Below are 20894 nucleotides of genomic sequence, written 5' to 3' on the forward strand. Positions count from 1 at the left end.
TCTCCTGGGGTAGGAAGGCTGCAGCAAAGGAGATCTGCAAGAGCAGCGCCATGTAGAGCTGGGGGAAGAGCGCTGCGACCGTCTGTCGGCAGGCAGGTTGCCGAAGGATCTCGCACAGTGCCTTGCCTGCCTGCAGGAAACACCCGGAGAGAGCTCTCACTGCAAAGACATTGCTGTGGCGGTGCCTGGGCCCTTGGTCCCCATGGCGTGAGGCTCCAGCACTGCCCTGGCCCACGGGAGACACAGCTGGAGGCTGCAGCCTGGCTGCCAGGCCACGGCCACGTCAGGGGCAGCCCTCTGGGCTCTGCTCCCACTTCTAACGTGGGCACCAGGAGCCCCCCTGTGTCAGTGTGACATGCCTTAGGTATCGTGCACACCAGCCTGGGCATCTGTCTCAGGCTGTGTAGCCTGCTGAGGCTGTGCAGCGGCCACATCCCTGCCCCATCCCCGGCCCTGGTCCCGGCCCCTACCCCTGCCCCCACCCCAGTGCAGCCCCTGCCCCGAGGCAAGCCCAGCCCTGAGGGCCAGCGAGGCCTCCTGTGGTAACTCACAGCCAGGGGCAGGAAGCAGGTGTCCTCCGTGACAGCTCTGCGGCCCTTGAGAAGCAGCCGGTCCTCCAGGATGCTGAGCAGCTTCCTCAGCACCTTGTCCAAAGATGTGGGCAGGCAAACCATCACCTCCCACATGGTCGTGGCAATGCTGCAGGCCCAGGGCACCCAGTCAGCAGGGCAGCCTCAGCCACAGCTCCGTGGCTTGAGCAAGCCCCAGTGGAGCCAGGCTGCAGCCCTCGCCCTACCCGCTCCACCCATGCGTGGAGTGCCCGGAGGGCCCTGCCTGCGCAAGCAGGGGACAGCTGAGCCATGTTCACTGTGGGTCACGGGGCAGCCCGTCAGCAGGGCTCTGGGGCTGCCTTGGTCATCTGTGGCTGTGGAGGCAGGGGTGGATGCCAGCAAGGGGCTGGGAAGTATGATGAGGACAGGAGACCCCTGTGCTCTGGGCATTTCCTGCAGTTTTCCTCGGGTCCGGCAAGTAGAGAGGCTTTGGGCAGCCTCCCCTCTCCACGAGGGAAGAAGCCCTCAAGGCTCTTGGGGCCTGTACCTGTCACACGGCAGGGAGCAGTTCAGCAGGCTTATGACCACCTCACTGGGGTACAGGTAGGTCAGCAGGAGAAGGAGTATATCCAGGCTGTGCCGCGCTGACCCCGTGCTGATGCACCTCAGGTTTTCATAGATGCACCTCACGATCTTGGGCACCTGGAAGGCACATGGCTGGGAAGGAGGGCAGCCATTTCCTGGGCTGCCCCTGAGAGCTGCTGCTTCCCTTCCTGCCACGCTTTGCTGGCTTCGGATGGTGTTGCATGCCCGAGAGAGCTGAGCTGGGAGGGAGGCAGAGCCCCTCAAAGGGCTCAAGTGCAGGGCAATCCCACCAGCGGCTGCTTACGTTCTTCAGCCAGGAGGTGGGCTCCATCAGGACCACATCCAGCATGCTGGTAGCTGCCTGCAGGTCGAAGATGCTGGAGTCTCTCATGCCCTCAATGGCCGTGAGGATGATGTCCGTCCTCTCCGAGGGCAGGAGGTATTTCCCAAAGATCTAGGGGAGGAAGGAGGGGATGGAAAACATGGTGACCCTGAGCACCCTGATGGTGCTGCTTAGCCAAGCAGGGAGAGCAGCTCTGGAGCAGGGGCAGTGCTGGCCGCGGGCTGGGGACAGCTGGAAGGAGGGGCTGCAGTGCTTGCCCTGTGGAGGAGGAGAGCAGAGGGGCGCGAGGAGGAGGGGGCAGAGTGGGGATCAGGGTCACTGGGCACTAGCTCTACAGCATAGCCAAGCTTCCTGGTGCGCAGGAGGGCTAGAGTGGCTGCGGTGACCCTGGAGTGCAGCCTTCAGACATTGCCTGCGCAGGGGCAGCGGGAGCCCTCTCACCAGGGACAGTGAGGCCACAGCAGCCCCACTGCTTCCAAATCCATTTGCTCACGCAGGTGTGCTGCTGATGCCATGGCCAAGAGTGCCAGCACGGGAGGAGCTCCTTACCGAGATTATATGGCTGGTGCTGTTGGAGAAAGCAAGCCAGAAGCCAGTGTGCTCGGCTTGCCCTTCCTGTTGGAGCTGCGGGTGCTCTGCATTGTCCCCTGCCAGCTTCTTGCCTGGGCAGGAGGAATAACATGCGACAGTCAGTAGGACAGAGCAGCTTGGGCAAGAGGCTGGCACACCTGCTGAAAAGGGCTTGAAAGTTGGAGGGACTGAGCAGGGAGATTATGAGCCAGAGTCAAGCGTGGAAGGGCTGGACAAGGCTGCAAAGCCCAGGGTGCAGGGTGATGGGTGCAAGAGAGAGCTCAGGAGGGATGGAATTGGCTGAAGGGACACCTGCGTTATGTGCAGGTCCCCCAGTGCTCACAGCCTGGGAAACTGGAAGGACTTAGACAGAGCTCTGCCTGCAGTCCCCGAGCTAAAATATCCCAGCAATAAGGGAGATGTGTGTGTTGGGGGTGGGGGTGGGGGATGAACTCTTGCATGACTGGAGGGCAGCAATGTCTGGAAAAAGACCCTTTCAGAGTGGTGCGTGGTGGGATGCTGAAAAGCACTGAGGGAGCAGAGGCAAGAGAGGATGAGACTGGCTAGAAGGAGCAGCTCTTTCCCCACAAGGACAGTCATGCTAGGAAGGATGGAAAAATTGAGATGGGAGCCTTAAAGGGATGGGAAGCAATGCGAGGCTGGCAGCAACAGAGCAGGACAGCAGTATATGGGGATCAGCAGAGTTCCCTGGGAGGATCTAAGCCCTGTCAAAGTTGGGGAGGGGAAATTGCTTCCCAGGATCCAGACTAGCGGGTAAGTTCAATGGCATTTTCCCATCTGCAGTAGGACCGAAGCCCTCAGAGGGGAGAGGTGTATGGGTCAGGCTTCCCCCATGCCCCGGAGGTGTTGGGCTGCCTGGGCCCTGGGGCGAATGCAGCACAGCTGCTGCCCTGCTGCAGCCTGGAAGGGTTTCTTGCTGCTTCCTGGAGCTGAGGAGAGTGGCAGGGTGGCTAAGTGTTTGCTTGGGCACCTGTCTGTGCCCGGAGGGCCCCAAGCCGTGGCACTTTCTCTTACTCTCTCGCTGCCAAGCAAATCTGTAGAGGTAGTGCAGAGCATCCGCAGCCCGCCAGCTGATGCCCTGGTCCTCGCGAGCAGAGCAGAGGAGGAGTCTCCCCACCAGCTTGCCCAGCAGGTGGAAGTCCTCTGGAGCAGAGAGGCCAGGCTGCTCTTGGCCTCCTCCAGAGGGGACGCCAACCTGGCGAGGCAGGAGCAGCGCTCAGGTGAGGCAGTTGGGGCCAGAGGCTGCTCGCAGCCGTGATCGATGGGCTATGGCAGTGTGTGTCCCAGCCCGTCCTCCTCGGCAGACTTTTAGCTCCTCGGCAAAGCCCAGGGGCTAGCTCGGCTGCCTCTGCACAGCCCTGACCCCGCACAGCAGCCACGGCAAGGGCAGGGGGAGGCTGCCTCCCTGCAAGGTCTGCGCATGCCACCCACGGCTCTGGCAGGACCCTGGCGAGGGGTGCCAGGCTGCCGGGAGGTCACCTGCACCGGAGGCTCCTTACCTCCAGAGAGCAGGAGCTGACGAGTGCTTTGCTCAGCCTGGCAATGCTCCTCACAGCCCTCTCGCACTCTGCTGCTCTCCGGGACTCTGTGAAGGGCAGCAGCACCTGCGGGAAGGAAAGCAACGCTCGGCCCTGGCAGCCGACAGCTCTCCCAGGAGCCGCCAGTGCCTGGTAGCATGCACGCCAGGGCGTCCTCGGGACACAGGGGCAAATCTTCGCACTGGCTTCCTGCCCCCAGAGGCCCTCCCAGGCGTGGGGACAGATGCCCAGACTGATGTCACCATGTGCTGGGAGGTAGCCAGAGCCCATCGCCACTGCAGCCTCTGCTGCTTTGCAGGCGCCTCTCCACAGGGGCCTTCAGGCACCCATCCAGGAGCAGAGGGCTTTGGGGCCAAAAGCTCCCTAGGCAGTTTTCAAAGGCAAAGCTGTGCTACAGCCCATCGGGAAGGTGGAGGAAGGAAGCTTCCGGGCTGGGCTCCCCTTGCAGGCTGGGCAGGTTGCAGTCAGTCTCTGCCTTGCCCTGATCCAGGCAGGAAAGCTCGAGGGAGGGGGAGGCACGGAGCTGGCAGTGCCGGCTGCCAGGTGCCACCTGCGTAGGGCTTAGGAGGAGAGTGCCACTCCTCACAGTGCTTTGGTGCCAGGGTGAGGTTTGGGAGGAGGAGAGGATGCTGCTGAGAAGGGGCAGTCCTTTCGATCCCATCAAAGCCCCGTGAGGAGGGGGGCTGGCCTCTGCCCATGTCCAAGAGACAGAGAGGGAGCAGTCAGGAAGAGGGGCATGGTGCAGAAGCCTCCTGCTTCTCTGAGGGAGCTGGCCCCTGTGCTCTCTGCTGCCAGGTCTGGCGAGGGCGGAGTGTGTGGGGTGCTCAGTTTGGAGGGTCCCTTTCCTTCCGTGCGAGAGACAGAGCCGTGGGAAGCACAGTCCCTGTACGGGGCAGACCTGCAGTGCATTCTGCAGCTCTCGGACGCTGGAGGTGTGCGAATCGACCGGCATCACCTGCAGCACGTCGTCCAGAGCACTCGGAGCCTGCAAGGACCAAGCAAAGGGAGATGATGCCATGCTGGTGTGGGATACTTGCAGGGCAGCAGCTCGACCCTCCAGAAAGGCCTGTGCAAGCACAGAAGGAGCCGGTGAGAGGTGTGGGCACAAAGCAGGTGTCCGGGTCTGTCCGTACCTGTCCTGTGGCTCTGGGAAAGGCCTGGCTGGGCTGCAGAGCTTCCTGCTGCTCTGCTGGCACCCCCATCTGGCTGCAGGCAGAAGAACCTGGCACCAGCAGAGAAAGAGAGGAGGCAGAGCTGTAGGTGCTGGCAGCAGAGAGCAGAGCAAAGGACCCCCCAGCAGGCAGGTGCGATGCTGGAGAGCAGCAAGGTTGAGAAATGCCGCAGGTGCCCCCGGGCTGGGACCTCTCTTGCAGACAGCCCAAAGCTGTCCCTGCCCTGCAGCAGCACTTGCTGCTGTGAGCTGAGTGGTCTCTGGCTGCCTGTGCCCCGAGCCCTGGAGCAGGAGCCGGGTGCCCTGGGCTCCTCTCGGCCCCGGGGGCATCCTGGGGCTGGCTGGCGCCAATCGCAGAGCCCCAGCCTGCAGCCCCAGCGAGCCCCCAGTGCCCACCTGGCTTGGTGCCCCCAGACACAGGCTGCAGCAGAGTCAGGAGGCCACGGCAGAGCTGGGCGGGCTCAGCGCCCCCAGAGCTGGGGTGCCCCGCAGCGCCGGCTCACTCACCTGCCTGGTGCAGCACGGGTGTGCAAACCTTGTGGGGCTCTGAAGGAGAGCTGCTGTGCTGGGGAGCTCTGTGGTGCTGCTGCCGCGGGGCCGCCAAGGGCCCTGCGGAGCTGCCGAGCCCCAGCGCCATCGCTCCTGCTGCCGCCGCGAGGGGATCCTGCGGGGAAAGCCCTGGGCCCTGCTGAGGGCCTGGGGCCGCCGGGAGAGCCGTGGAAGCGCCGCGACTGCTGCTGCTGCAGCTCCGCACACTGCCACGCTGCGCCGTCCCCGCGCTGCTGGGTACGGCGTGGCCGCGGCCGCCCTGGCGCCCGGCGGGGCCGCGGCTGTCACAAAGGGGGGGACAAAGGCCCTGCTGCCGCCCAGGCAGGTCCCCTCCGGGCAGCGCAGCCTTGCTGCCGCTGGGCAGCCTCCGCCGGCCACCACAGCCAAGCAGCTCTTTGCCCTGCAGCCCCCCCGTGAGCAACCTCCTGCCACCTCGGTGGGGCAGAGCAGAAGCCACCTCGCCCCCCTCCCACCCCCCATCCCAGGATGCACTTTTGGCACAAGCGCTGGATCTCTGGGTGTGCGTTGCAGTGTGAAAAAGCCATGTCCAAGCCTCCCTCTGCCCCTGCCGCTCCTTTCACCTGTGCCCACGGCAGGAATCCAGGCTGTCGCGGGGGTAGACTGCAAGCCAAGTGGCAGAGCTCGTTATCCGTAGTCCCTGTGACAACCTCGGCCATAACACAGCCATGGTCTGAGTTGTGTGAGGCTGATGGAGGAGGTAATGCCTGCTTGGAGCATGGTGCCTCAAGAGCATGTGAGGGGCTTAGAGCTTCCTTTGGGTTGAATGATGAGTGGATCGTCTGGGTGTGGAATGGGCAGTACGTGAGTTGTATGAGACTTGCAATTGGTCCCTTGCAGTCATTCCAGGAGCCTGTTGCTGAGTGTCACACGGTGCCTCAGGGTTATTGCGGAGACCTTGTTTTCCTATGTGTGGTTGGTTCCACCTCAACAATCCACTCACGTGCTCCAGCGAGCTGCTGGCCTGTGGCTTGGATAGAAGACTCATCTTACACCTGAGCGCCATGATTTTTTAAGTGTGACCCTTCCTCTGACTGAGTAGTTACTGCTCAGGGGAATACTGCAAACCACAAGGTTAATGCCTGCACCACCATTGCCCCTGTGTGCTGTACGTCAACAGCTATCTCGGTGTCGGGCAACGATTAGCAATCACAACGTATCATTTCCAAAGACGAATAGCACTCAATCAATCTGTCAGTACTTCCACAGCATGGCTTGTGGGTGCCTGATTGCTGCCACAGAGCAGTTCTTCTGTGCACCTGTGTACCAACTTGCCAGGCCTGTGCAATGCCTGTCGAGAGGTGTAGAGGAAGATGTATTCTGTGGAGATCTGTAACCCCGGCCAAAGCTTTAGCATGAGGATGGCCCTGAAATTCATGTAAGCTCTGGGCTATGGTGGCAGTTGCATGGTCCAAGCTGCGGATTTAAGCTAGAGATTCCTCAGTTTCAGTGGCTACTACTGGGCTGTGATCAGCTTTGTCATGGATCTCAGCATCTCACCTCCACCGCTCTGATGACAGCATCTACATGGGCGTTTCACAGAGTTCTTACTGTGGTGTGGAGGATCGGGTTAGAGATCTTTTAGACAAACTTGATGGCCTCAGGTCATGATGGTGTTGTAGATAACAAGGCTTTGAAGTTTCTCAGCTAGGATGTAACTGGTGCCCAGCTAGCCATAACCGTTAAGGTAATAACAGAGGTTTTTACTATCAGAACAGAAGAGAGCAGTTTGACCCAAACTGTAAAACTGATAAGCATGACAAACAAAAGGAAGAGCCAAGTCGAGACTTACATGAAAGTTCCAGCCCAGAATTCAACTAAAGGTCATCCTGGTGTTCCTGGTATGACACCTACCCACTGCCAGAGACCCCAAAGACATCCCCTCATGGACTCACGTGCACACATCATAATATGCAAAAGTATAAGTGAATTCCCAGAAAAGTAAAAGTAAAATGCACCCAACTTAATTGTAATGAATATGTATGAAGGGTATCAGATAGAAGCTCAATGAGACTTGGTCCTGGGGGGTGTATTAGGTGGAAGGATCCCCCACATCCCCACTTCCTATTAAAGGAATACCTACTTCTTAATGCTACACTGGTGTTAAGGGGTTTTATCTTCTGGTTTTTGGTAACAGTGGGATGCACCCACAAATGCTGAGGGAGCTGGTGGATGTTTTTCCCAGGTCATTCACCATCATCTTTGAAAGGTTGTGGAGAACTGGAGAGGTGCTGGAGAACAGGAAGAGATCCAGTGTCACTCCAGTCTTCCAAACGGGCAAGAAGGAGGACCCAGGAAACTCAGGCCAGTCCACCTCCCCTCCATCCTTGGAAAAGTGATGCAAAGCTCATTCTGGATGTCATCTGCAAGCATGTGGAGGAAAGGAAGGTGATCAGAAGTCATCAGTATGGATTTAGATAGGGAAATCCTGCTTAACCAACCTGAGAGCCTTCTATCATGGGAAGACTGGCTGGGGAGATGAGGGGGAGCGGTGGATGTTGTCTCCTTTGACTTCAGCAAAGCTTTTGACACTGCCTCATTATAGTCACTAACAGATTGTCAGACAGACAGATTGTCTCTGCTGAAAGAAAAAAATGCACTTCAAACAGCCTGTGGAGAAAGAGGTGGACTTCTTGCATTGCATCACGAAACATGCAGACCATCCAACAAGAGCACATGATCAGATTCCTGATTTCCTCCACACTGGTTTTCGTCCAAGTGAAGTACTTTCTCCAAGAAACACCAAGGAAGAACACAGTACAGCAACCTGGAGGGGTTTTACACACAGTAAACTAGGAATGCGTAGCAGTGATATTTCCAAGGACACTTAGGACCACCACAGCTTCTCCCAGGGAAAACACTGTATTCAAAACTGAACTGTAAATGCAGTCCTTGAAGCCTGCCCAAGTTCTGTGAGAATCACCCTTACGATAGATACAGATCAGGCAGAGAAAGGCTGGAAGAGGCTTCCTTTGGGTTAATCTACGGGCACACAAATGAATTCCTCTTTTGGCAAAACAAGCCCTTTCTTGGGAGGTGCTAATCTGGACTGGCAAATTGCATAGGTGCAATCCTTTTCTGCCTGCATCCTTAAGACGCTACCCGTTTGAGTACAGCCGCTGCGGTGTGCTTTACTGTTGTCGTGTCAGGCAAGGCTGATTTGCTTCAGAGGAAAGCAACTTGAGAAACCAGCCAAGACAGTTTTAAAGTAAAGGTCGCGCTTGCTTTGTCCTCTACAACTCTCATCTTTTGCTTACTACTTCTAGGCTGCGTGGTGGCTTTCTGCAAGTGCAGACCAAAAGGGTAAGTTTTCTGATCGCGGGCCATGCCCATGGATTCAGATCCCTTCAGGGCACCTTTGAGCCCTCCGTGAACTGAAGGCAGACACCACCATAGGCCTCAGGGTTACTGTTTGGTGTGCTTCTTAATAGTTACCAAACTCAGCATAAATAATCAACGCAAAGAGGACTTTGGGGTAATAAAGGAAGGTTGCTGTGCCTCACACTTGGCAAAAATTGAGAATAGCTGCAAAAGGTTGCATGCGCATACAGTGAATTTGCTTACTTCCCCCCAACAAAAGAAACTGAAGGGAGAAATTATTAAAAGACACTAAATACTGTTTCTGAGAGTCAATGCACAAAAAATTTCCTGATTCCCCTAGGCAGAATAGCATACTGATTCCTGTTCTGTGTTTCAGGGTTTTTTCTAATACTCCAACACTCGTCCAAACAACAGAGGATCCCTTGTCCATCCTTCTGTCACCCTCTGATGGGAGTTTCTAATTCCTCAGTTTCTAGAGCTGCAGAAAGCAGTGCACGGGCTGTGACAACCACATCACATCTGTGGAGCGTCTCACACACTGAGAGCTCCGCATCAAAACCTTGACCCTTCACAGCCTCCATGGACAACGTATCATCCCTTTCTGCTGAATCAGCTCAGAGAAGTACTCCTTCATGGAAAGCCTTAAATGGAGACCAAAATTAAATAGAAACTGACTGACTGTGTCAAAGATTGACGCGATCTCAAACTCCCATGCGGCTGGTATGACACATGGACAACTATGTTTTCAAAAGCAGTGTTTGTGCTTCACGAGAAAGGTGTAACTTGAAATTTCACAAGGGGATGGAAAGGGCTTTGCCTTTTGGTGAGAAAGGGTCTCAAAATTAAGGTGTGGCCACAAACTCAGGTTTGCAGCCAAACGTTAACTACTTTGGAGTCAAGGGCTGGGGGATACACTCTTGATCTATGCAGTGCAGCTCTAGGCTCGTTTTGCCTCGTGCCCTCATCACGCAGCTAAGGACCCCACCAGAACATGCATGCGCCTGATAACAACATGGGACCCCACGAGAACATGCATGCTGCTGGTAACAACATGGGACAAAGGGCCACAGGCACAGAGAATTTCACAGCTCCAGGAGGGAAAAGAACCTCCAAGGAGGTGCTCACAAGGTGAAAATGAGCTGCTGAGTCCAGAGAGAGCTCTGATGACTCTGCGAATAGAAGGAACTGAGCCAGCTGCAGAAACTGAAAATTCCCAAACCCCTTGCCTGATCGGGGATGTTCACCTGAAGAAACCTCACTCTGGTGCCTGCAAGCTTTCCTCATAGCATTGGTCTTGTAAGGGTTTGAGCGCCTAGATATTAACCTGACCTCACCGTTGTGGGATGGCTGGGCTAGTTGTAGGTTTTGCTGGAATCACCATACTATTTGTCTGCCTTTATTGTTGCTTGCTAGTTTCACAGCAAACTACTTAGCCTTCAACTGATAGTCATGGTGTCATGTCTGCTATCACAACCAAAGCCAACAGGGCAATCAAATCTTTCTGTGCCTTTTTTTTGGGGGTGTGTGTGTGTGTGTGTGTGTCAGGAGTGGGACATGATACAGAGCACCATGACTAGCCCTGACCCAGTGATAACTGCCGGAGGATTATGCCACCCACAGAGCTCAGACTCCTCGGCTGCAGGGACTGCCTCTTCTCTTTCCTTAGCTACCTTGATTAGGGAAAACCAGAAAGACAAAAAGAGGAAAGGGATGTTGCCTTATTTATGCTCCATAGCTTGTCATCTCAAGGCTACTGAGCACTGCCTGAAAGTGGCCAATCCCCAGTTTGCCTCCCTGCAGGCTTAGGGATCCACGCTGCTCTTAAAACTAAATACAATGCTGTGACAAATGTTATTGCAAACCTCTGCTTACTAGGTATTCACTGGACACCTCCTGTAGACATGTAGCTGAGCATGGCCAGGCTAGTAAAGAATCATGCTCTGGCTACTGTCCCAGGGGCAAAAAGCCTTCCAAACACAGGGGCAAAAGCCCTCACCCAAAACGCTCAGAAGCTTGGAAAGTGTGCTTACCCCAGGGACACAGGCAAGTCACTGGATCCCAATGGCAGTGGTCTTGGCTCTTGCCAACCACCTCGCTACATGCCACACATTCCCCGGCTGAGGGTGAGGGCCCAGGTGCTCCTCCCACTGCTCCTCCAAGGGGGGAATCCAGAGGGCAGGAAACCTCCAGCCCCTTACCTCCTCCCATGTTACCCAGATCTTTTGGACATACAATTATCGGCCCAGGGGGAGTGACCTCTGTGACATGGCATGGAGGGTCTACCTGATGGGATCTTTGGATCTGGAAAGAGGTGTCGCCCTTAATGACTAGCTACAGCTACGCTGCCCCATCGATACTGACATTCCTATTTCTGTTATTAACAAGTTTTATTGCCAGGGACCACTTCCTTCCAGCTATGCTACGTCCATGGATTTGTGGGATCTCCCTCAACCCTCTCCATAGCTACAATCACCTGTGACTTCCCTAAGGGACACACAGCTGGAGGAACTGCAGTCTTGAGGGACTCCAACATCCTCCGCATGATTTTACTTAGACACCAATCTTCCCATGATGCTTATGGTGAACAGTGGCTCTGAAGTAAACTTTTCCCTAGTCCTTGTACCCTGAAGAGTACCTCCGCTACTGTCTATGACCTATGTTGTTAATCTGATACACCATCCTGTAAACCTACAAGCCCCAAAACAGATCACTTCTGCCCTCTCAGGGGAGCAGGGAATAATCACCAAACCCACTCTCCTTTTCATGGTTTTGTGTGGCCTGTAGGCAAACTCAAAGCCTCTTGGTGCCTGATGGTTGAAACTACACTTCTTCTCCTCCCCATCTGGCTCTTCGCAGAGCTGCTGAGGCAATCAAGGCCATTCACCAAGCTTCTTAGATGTGGACGGGTGTGTTTGAGGTTAAACAGATGTTTGTCCACTTCCCAATGTGCTCCAAAGGCTGAGCTTGTTCTGTTCTTGCTTGGGATGCCATTCAATAACCTCTACTCATTTGCCTCATGGTGACTATAGCAGGCCTACCCCTACTCACACCCTCTTAACCGCAGCACTAGCCAAAATCCTTCCCACTCCTGAGGCCACCTGTCTCCAGGATATCGATGGTATCCTGCAGGGCATCCTGCTGCACAAAGCTGTTACACAAGATAATTACTAAAAGGTAAATGACTAAATATGTAAAAAAGTAAAAAAGCATGTTGCAGAACGTAAGTACGAAACAAAACTGAAGGTTGAAAACAATATAGTTAAGGAATAACAAAATCTAAGTCTGTAATTTAGAAACACTAGCTGAATCAAGGCTCACACTAGCTGAGATACTACTGGTGTCCATCTTATGTGCCAGCACGAGCAAGAGCGGCAGGGCTCCTTTAGAAAGTTGACAGGAGAGTAATTCAAAGAAGGGCAGGAAAAGCAGGTCAGATGAGGCACATACAGACCAAAATCTGCACCTTTGGGTTATTTCATAGCTCAGTAAAGTGAACCCTGATCACAGAGCCATATGATTAGCCCTTACCCTTCCTAGACAAAGACTGTTTTCAGGGTGACAGTCACCAACTTTTCAGACTTCCATTCCGACATGCAAACTTAAACACTTTTTCAGGCAAGAGAGGACATGTTTCTTTTAGCTCTGGAGACAGGTGCATTTCTCTCTGGAGGCACAGAGTTTCAGTCTCAATCTGAAGTACTTTCTCTTCAAAGGATAAACATATCTCTTCCTATATGTGAGAAGAATAACACCGAGGAGGCCTTTCCTCCCCCGCCCCTCATAATTCTCTGCTCATCCTTTCAGGGAGTGCAGAAATAAGTTTAAGGGCATTTAAATTTAAATGCAATAGGAGACTTCTAAATAAGCAAAACATGATTGCAGTAAGTATTCAGGTTCATGTGCAAGGCAGCCTAGAAGTGATTGACCGGTTAATGAACAGAGACATAAGGCAACACCAGGAGCTGCCAGGAAGATTAGACTGCAAGTGATAAGGAAGCACACATGATTTTGAACTCAAGCATTACTCAAGGTAGCAGAAGTGGACATTTGGTAAAATGGTCCCTATGGGAAAAAGTCACCTAAACCAACATGTTGGAAGATGTTGGTGGGAGACGATGAAAGTGAAGAGATAACAAGGACCTCTGGGTGATCATCACCAAATTTTTACCCCAGCGCTCAACGGTGCACTCTTGCTATAAGAGTATTGCTTATGCTCTTTGCATTATAGTTAGGGTACGCCTGTGCAGTGCCTGATACTAATCCATGCAGCCTGAGGACCACATAGGAGGAATTAGAGGTCTGGGTGCACTTGCAGGGCTATTACGATCTCCCTGGGATCCCAGCGATGTGGTGGGAGAGCTCACGCAACTGACAGTCTGCAGTGGATAGGTAGAAGCCCTTTAGGAAGGACAGTCAGGGAAGGTGAGGATGAGCAGTTGTCATTTATGTGAGAAAGCAGTGGGAATGCATAGAACTCTGCCTAGGGATGGAGAAGGAGCCAGGTGAGAGCTAATCAGTTAGGACTAGAAGAGAGACCAGCAGGGGTGACATTGTGGTAGATGTCTGCTACAGTCTACCTGATCAGAGGGAAGTAGTAGATGAAGTCTTCGTCAGACAGCCGGAAGAAGTGTCACATTTATCAATCCTGGTCATTACAGGGGACTTGAACTGCCCCGGGATGTGCTGGGGGGCAAGACAGCAGGGCACAAGCAATCTGGGAGATTTCTAGAGTGCACATGTAATACAGGTGGTCAAGGAACTGCACAGATGAACAAGATGCTCCTGAGTAAACTCAGGTGAGGCACATGTGAGGCACACAAGAAGTGGAAGCAGGGTCCGATCATCTAGCAGGAATGTAAAGACACTTGCCAAGCTTGAAGGCACAATATTAAGAAAGTCAAAAAGCTCCACCTGGTGAGGGTCATAAAGGGCAACAAGAAGGGCTTCCACAAGTAAAAGAGCAGCAAGGCTGGCCCTCAGGAATCCCAAGGCTGAGACCAGTGAGAGAAGGATCAAGAGAGAAGCATCAAGATAGCAAACACTCAAATAAACCAGACTTATAGAAGTCTATTAGAGCTGATGGGATGCACTCATGAATACGGAGAGAGCTGGCTGATGCCATTGTGAGGCCACTCTCTGTTATCTTTGAAAGGTTGTGGTGAGCAGGAAAGGTTTCTGAAGCCTGGAAGAAATCAAATGTCACCTGCATCTTTAAGAAAGAGGGTCTTGTGAATGCTAGGCTCCTCAGCCTCACCCTGATCCCCAGGAAGTGATGGGGCACCTGTTCCAGGATACTGTTTCCGGATATTGCTGAGCTATTAACATCTCTCTCTTAGAAGCCTACCGACTTTGGAGAAGCAGTGCTAAAGAAGGAGTGCAGCAGCTCTGGAAAACAGAGGAGCAAGAAGAAAAGTCAGTGGAAAAAAAAAGTATAAATAATAAAAGAGAGGTCATCAGCTGTCCATGTAATAGCCACTCATTTTCCACAGCAGAATACTGCAGCTCTTCTCTCCCCCCCCCCCTTTTTTTTTAATCTTCTTTGGAATTCAGTTCAGGAACTGAGACCTACTGTCTACTCTGGGAGCAGCAAGTCATTGAGGTACATATGAGTTGAGTGCTTCTAGTGAAAACATGTGTTCCTATGCGTAAACATAGTCGTATCACACATTTTAGTCTATTTTGCTGTAGCTGAACACATTCTGTAGGGTACCTTATTACTCTTTGGATTCTATAGGCCTGTAAACTTCTGCATATTGGCTTGCTTCCTAGCAGTGTCTTGCAGCCTAGCATTGAAATCTATATGAGTTCTGACCTGAACTGGTGTAATCCTGAGTGTAACCTAATGGGTTTAAACCTGAGTGGTTTAATCACTTTTCAGAGATTTCCATACATCAGAAAAATACGCAGCAGAAATTACTGCATGCCAATACCTACTTGATGACTCCAGTGGTGGGGCTGACTTCATGCTAGCTCTAGAATGTAATCTGACTAATTAAGCTGCTGCTGCTGCAACGTTTCCAAAGAGCAAGGGAAGAAAATTGCTGTGCTGAACAGACTGGTTTTGACCTATAAACCTGTCTGCCAATACAAAAGGGATGATGATGACATTGGTAACCACCAAGATGAAGTCCTGTGGAGCTGTAAGGACAGGCAGAAATTCCTTAGAGCATGTTTTCCCTCTGTCACTCACCCCAGTCTGGGCCTGTTAATACTTTAAAACATTTCAGGGGAAATACTTTCTTTCCTTACTACCAGCTACATTTGTGCTTCAGAGATTAGATCATGTTGAGAAAGTTTATTCATAATTTGATTCTAAAGTATGTTAGAATGCCTTGGTAACAAATTTGTAACATCAGTTTGTGGCAACCGAAACTCCACAGATTTTTCCTGAAGTAGCACAATAACAAATTGCTATTCCTTAGAGATGTCCAAAATAGGTATCAGATCTTATTTTCAAAAATGTTAGTTTATATATGTGATCCGAACTGTCTTTCAGCTTTAACTATGGCTTCTTGGAATTAGAAGCAGAGCAGTTATGTAATGTTTAGATTTGGCATTCATACACAGAAAATGAAGAAAGCTTAGCATCCATGTAAGAATAATTGAAGTTGTTTAAATGAGACTTGCTAGATGCTGGAGCATCTGCCCTATGTAGAACTGCTGTGAGAGCTTAATGAACCTAAGGTCACTTCTGGGTTACTCTGCTGTTTTTGTCTTACCTATCCCTCGCAATCTTCAAAGCGCTGTGGTTTCATCAAGGTTCTTTAGCTGGAGCCGGTTATCCTTTGCAGTACTGTTTTTCTCTCCCCCTTGTCCTTGAGTCTTGTTAACTATTTGCAAGGGTTTTCTCACAGTATTTCTCTAAAAATTCCCCCCTTTGAGACTTGTTAATATCACTTATCTAGCAAGTCTCATTTAAACAACTTCAATTATTCTTACATGGATGTTAAGTTAATTTTAAGTATCTCCCATGGCATGGGTAATCGGTGAGATGTGGGGAATAGAGAAGCAAGCGGTAATCTGAGTCACTTTTTCTGAAGGCCCGTATAAGCTACAAAATCAGGTTAGTTGTACCAATCAGCATGCGTAAGAAAATTAACGGTGTCCTCATTTTCCATCTTAACTCTATAGTAAACAAATTAAATTGAACAAATCAAAAATCAAAATCAATATTCTTATAAATCAGCTCTATCTATAATTAACCACACTATCAGAATGCAAAGTAACACCTAAGAACACTAAGAGCACTCCATTTACATATAAAAGTGTTCCATTTTCCAAGTGCAATTCATCACTTTTGTAACTTCTGTATTCTTACCTTGAGAGATATCTTGTGGGTGTGGCAGTTCACGAGTCATTCAAAGGTGCCTTCTTTATTTGGGAAGAGTGGGTCCAGGAACTTATTCCCTCCACCTTTACTGCAGTATGAGTTGTCAGAAGCACCAGGTAAGGTCCTTTCCACTTTTCTCTTAGTGGTTCTTCTTTCCATGTCCGAATATAAACTAGATCCCCAGGCCTGAAGTCATGCACAGGGGAATCCAATGGAAGGGGGGTATGTTGATTAGGTACCTATGTGAAGAAGTTAGTACCCGAGACAAAGACAATAAATACTCTCTCAACATTTCTTCCCCTCTTACATGCATTTGATCACTTCGTCCCCCTATTTCATTAATTCGGTAAGGTTTCCCGTAAAGTATTTCAAAAGGGCTTACTCCCTCTTTTATTCTTGGGGTTATTCTTATTCTCATCAAGGCCATTCTATATACATATATACATCTATATATATCTACCCATTTAAGATGGGTTTCCTGACACAGTTTTGAAATATGTCTTTTAAGTGTTTGGTTCATTATTTCTGCCTTACCGCTAGACTGGGGTCTCCATGGAGTATGTAATTCCCATTTCATCTGTAAAAATTTGGATGTTCCTTGAACCACCTCTGAAACAAAACAAGGTCCGTTATCTGAGGATATACCTTCAGGAATCCCAAATCGAGGCATTATCTCTTTTAGTAAAATTTTAATTACTTCTTTTGCACGATTGGTGGAGCATGGGAAGGCTTCTGGCCAACCAGAAAATGTATCTACCAAAACAAGTAACTATTTAAACCAACCACATTTAGGCAATTCAGAGAAATCTATCTGCCAGTGTTCCCCTGGGGTTGATCCTCTTCTTAGTCCTCCCATAGGTGGTTTCTTCTGAATTTGGGGGTTATTTGCACAACAGGTGGGGTATCTTTTTACAATAAGGTCAGTATTTGATAGCATCTTTGATCCCACAGCATATCTTTTTACACTGCTTATCATAGCATCTGCTCCCATGTGAGTTTCTTCATGCAGTCTCTTGAGGAGCACTTCCATCATTTTGGCTGTAATTAAAACTTGTTCATTTGGGGTGACCCACCACCCTTCAGCATTTTTTGTACATTTTAGCCTTTCTGCCAATTGATTTTCTTTGTCTGAATATTCAGGAGGTCTCATTTGTATTTTTCTACTGGGTAATAAAGCCCCAGTCACCTGTCCTGCTACTGCTGCCTTTTTGGCTGCCGCATCTGCTCTCCTGTTTCCTTGTGCCACTTCACTATTTCCCGTCTGGTGGGCTTTGCAATGCATTATAGCTACTTCTTTGGGTTCCATTACTGCTTGTAACAATCTTAATATCTCTTGTCCATACTTTATATTACTTCCCTGAGAATTTAAGAGCCCTCGTTCTTTCCAAATCGCTCCATGAGAAAAGAAAGTCCCCAAAAATTTAACAGACTCACTGTCGCCTCTAAACATATTTGCTCTGAATCTGCTCCAGTCAAAATGTCATCCACATACTGTAAAAGAGTGACATTTTTGTTACCTTCTGGCCATTGGGCTAGTTCTTTGGCCAAGACCTCACCAAACAGGGTAGGACTGTTCTTGAATCCTTGAGGAAGAACCGTCCGGCATAACTGCTCCTTCCTCCTCGTAGTGGGACTTTCCCATTCAAAGGCGAAAATTGTCTGGCTTTGTTCTTCTATGGGAATACAGAAAAAAGCATCTTTTAAATCTAGCACTGTAAAACAATTGTTAGTCTCAGGCACCGAGGCTAAAAGAATACATGGGTTTGGCACGGTTGGATGGATATCTTCTGTTATTTGGTTCACTGCCCTTAGGTCCTGGACCAGTCGATATTCTTGGGAGTGCGGTTTCCTTACCGGCAGGATTGGTGTATTGAACTCAGACTGTCACTCTCTAAGCAAGCCATATTGCAAGAAGGCCTTAATTAGGGGTTCCAATCCTCTACGTGCTTCTAGCTTGATAGGGTACTGATGCACCCTAACTGGCTTCGCTCCTGGTTGTAGCTCTATTTTGACCGGAGTCGCATTTTTTGCTTTACCTGGCTTTGTTGAGGCCCAAACCAAGGGAATCACCACATCCAATACACCTGAAGGGATACTTGCACCGTTATCGTCTGGAGCTAATCCCATCAAAAGGCAGATTTGTGCTCTCCGTGCCGATTCTGGAGGGATGTGGAGCTGCACGGAACTCTCAGAAAAGGTCACCTGCGCATTCAGTTTGCATAGTAAATCCCGTCCTAATAAAGGGAGGGGACACTCTGGCATATAGAGAAATTCATGAGTTAATTCAGTACCTCCAATCACACACTCCGTTGGTTGCAAAAATGGCCTCAAAGCTTTCCTTCCCGTAGCCCCAACAATGGTGGTAGTAGTCTTATTTAAGGGTCCTTTACAACTAGTTATCACTGAATGAGTGGCTCTACCGTCTAATAAAAAATCTATAGTTTCATTCCCCAGCTTTACGGGAACCAGGGGATCAGCTGAGGAAATTCTAATTTTCTGCCCCGGTCCCCTTCATTCCATATTTGACTCCTCTAACATAATTAGGTTGGTGTTTGCTGGGCTCTGTAGCTTTGTTATCCTTCTTCAATTTGGACATTCATCTTTCCAGTGCCCTTCCTGTCTACAAATTGCCCATTGATTTGGACCCAAAGCGGGTCTAGGGAGGCCTCCTCCTGGCCTCCCTCCCCTTCCACTTCTTCCTCCTCTGTTACCTCTCCTGCTTCCCCTGCCCCTGCCTTGGAATTCATTCCTCTGGACAGCTGCCAGGACAGAAGCCTGTAGTTTCATTGGATTTTGTGTTTCTCTTGTTCTCTTTTCACCTCGATTATTATATACGCTATTTCTATCAGCTGTGAAATAGACATTCCCCCAGCTCCATCTACCTTCTGTAACTTCTTTCTAATATCCTGAGCTGACTGGCCAATGAATAACGTATTAAACAGTCTTTGATTCGCTTCTTCATTTGGATCCAGGTCTGTCCATTTTCTGGCTGTTTCGCATAATCTTTCACAAAAGGCCGAGGGATTTTCTTCAGGCCCTTGCTTTACTTCATGCAATTTTGATACATTCTTTGGTTTCGGAACCCCGTACCGAACCCCGTATAAAATTAGCTGTTCATACTGCCTCAATAACTCCCTACCCCCGCTCCTATTTGGATCCCACTCTGGATACTTTGTGGTGGGTAAATAGACCTCAGGATCCCCCTTTCTGTCCCTTCTCTCACCCTCTTCTTTTGCCTTACCAATTACCAGCCTCTTTTCTTCTCCTGTCCGGAAAGTATTCAACAGTGCCTGCACATCTCCCCAATTACGATTATGAGTTATCATAATAGTCTCCAAAAGTTGATGCAGCTTCTCAGGATTTTCCCTATATGATCCAATAGACTGCTTCCAGTTTAGTAAATCTGAGGTTGTAAAAGGAACATGTACAAATACTGGCAGCCCTTCTGCTCCCACTGCTTGTCTCAAAGGAGCCTGTATAACAGGTTGTTTCCGTCTCCTAGTTCCGCCAGAAACAGGGCTGGACTCTTGGCTTTCTAGCGGGGCGGGCGATGCTTCAACTGAGGTGGAATCGTTTCCACAAGAGGGGGCAGTGTCAGTAGTTGTACATCCTCCTGCTCCTCTCCATTCAGAGTTTTTCTGAATACCCGCTCTTTTCCTTCTTTCCTACTGCAACCATTACAGATTCCTCTTTACTTACAAGTTCATGTTCCCTTTGAATTTCTGGTTCCTTATATAGTGACACAAAAGCCTCCACATAGGGTATTTCACCCCACTTCCCCTTCCGGCAACAAAACAGCAGTAACTGTAATATAGTGTTATAGTTCAAGGTCCCACTTTTTTGGCCATTCCTCATCACATTCCAGCTTATACATTGGCCACCACTGATTACAACATCTTTTCATTCTTTTTCTTTTTTTTTTTTTTTTGGTCATCTGATCTCCTCCAAAAATATTCCAGTGTTTCAAAATACAACCCAAAGGGCTACAGAGAGGAATCATGGACTGGCTTGATCCCATGTCAATTACCTAGAAATACCAACCTTATTACCTAGAAATACCTTTTTTCCCGTACCTTTGTGCGCACTTGGCTCTGACCCCTCTGGTAAATTTAAGACAACCTTTGCCGAGCATCGACGTGCGACATAATCCAACATAATCTTCCGCGAAAGTAAGTAAATTTTATACTCACCAATCCAAAGATTCACCCCCCCTTTCGCCCTGGCACAAATATCTCTGGTTGGCGTTGCACCTTTGAGTCTCTTGTCGTCCCGACTTCGGAGGGAGGTCGGAGGACTCCCTGATCAACAGGTCGGTGCATGCTGGAGCTCGATCCAATCCAGTCCGCTGGAAGATGATCCGGGCAAGGCCTTCTGACAAGTCCCATCTGGGTCGCCAACCTGTTGTCCCAAAATCTGGGTTCTGTTACCCGGTGTGCAAGCAACCAATAGACACACAGGGTCAAGATATTTATTTCATTTCTGCGCAGAGATGGGTGCTAGGTGGTAAATCCACAAAGCTAGCACACCTTCTCCCCCTCTCAGTCTTGATTTATACACACTTTTCAGGGAGCACTTTACACAAATCTTTCTATTGGTTACAATTTCATTACCTCAGGTAATCGCTCTGCGCTTGCGCTTTCACATTCTTGTTAATTAGCACAGGAAGCGAAGAAGAGGTGGTAACATCATTATCATGTCATTTCCATCTCATTATTCATTTAGGGGTGTGAAATTTAATATGTTAATAAGAAGCCTTAATGAACGTAAGGTCACTTCTGGGTTATTCTGCTGTTTTTGTCTTACCTACCCCTCGCAATCTTCAAAGCGCTGTGGTTTCATCAAGGTTCTTTAGCCGGAGCTGGTTATCCTTTGCAGTACTGTTTTTCTCTCCCCGTTG

At 50.3% G+C, this 20894-nt stretch overlaps 1 long non-coding RNA gene across 1 annotated transcript; it reads right to left on the reverse strand.

The window, feature by feature from the left end:
- Nucleotides 1–1172: 1172 nt before the first annotated feature.
- LOC134153188 (uncharacterized) lies at nucleotides 1173–2105 on the reverse strand. The gene is made up of 3 exons (XR_009961123.1): nucleotides 2029–2105; nucleotides 1441–1590; nucleotides 1173–1253 (listed from the first exon to the last, which is right to left on the reverse strand). It is a non-coding gene; the product is annotated as an uncharacterized LOC134153188 (long non-coding RNA).
- Between the last annotated feature and the right edge of the window lie 18789 nt (nucleotides 2106–20894).

The sequence above is a fragment of the Rhea pennata genome, chromosome Z, assembly GCF_028389875.1.
Source record: "Rhea pennata isolate bPtePen1 chromosome Z, bPtePen1.pri, whole genome shotgun sequence".
NCBI classification, from domain to species: Eukaryota; Metazoa; Chordata; class Aves; order Rheiformes; family Rheidae; genus Rhea; species Rhea pennata.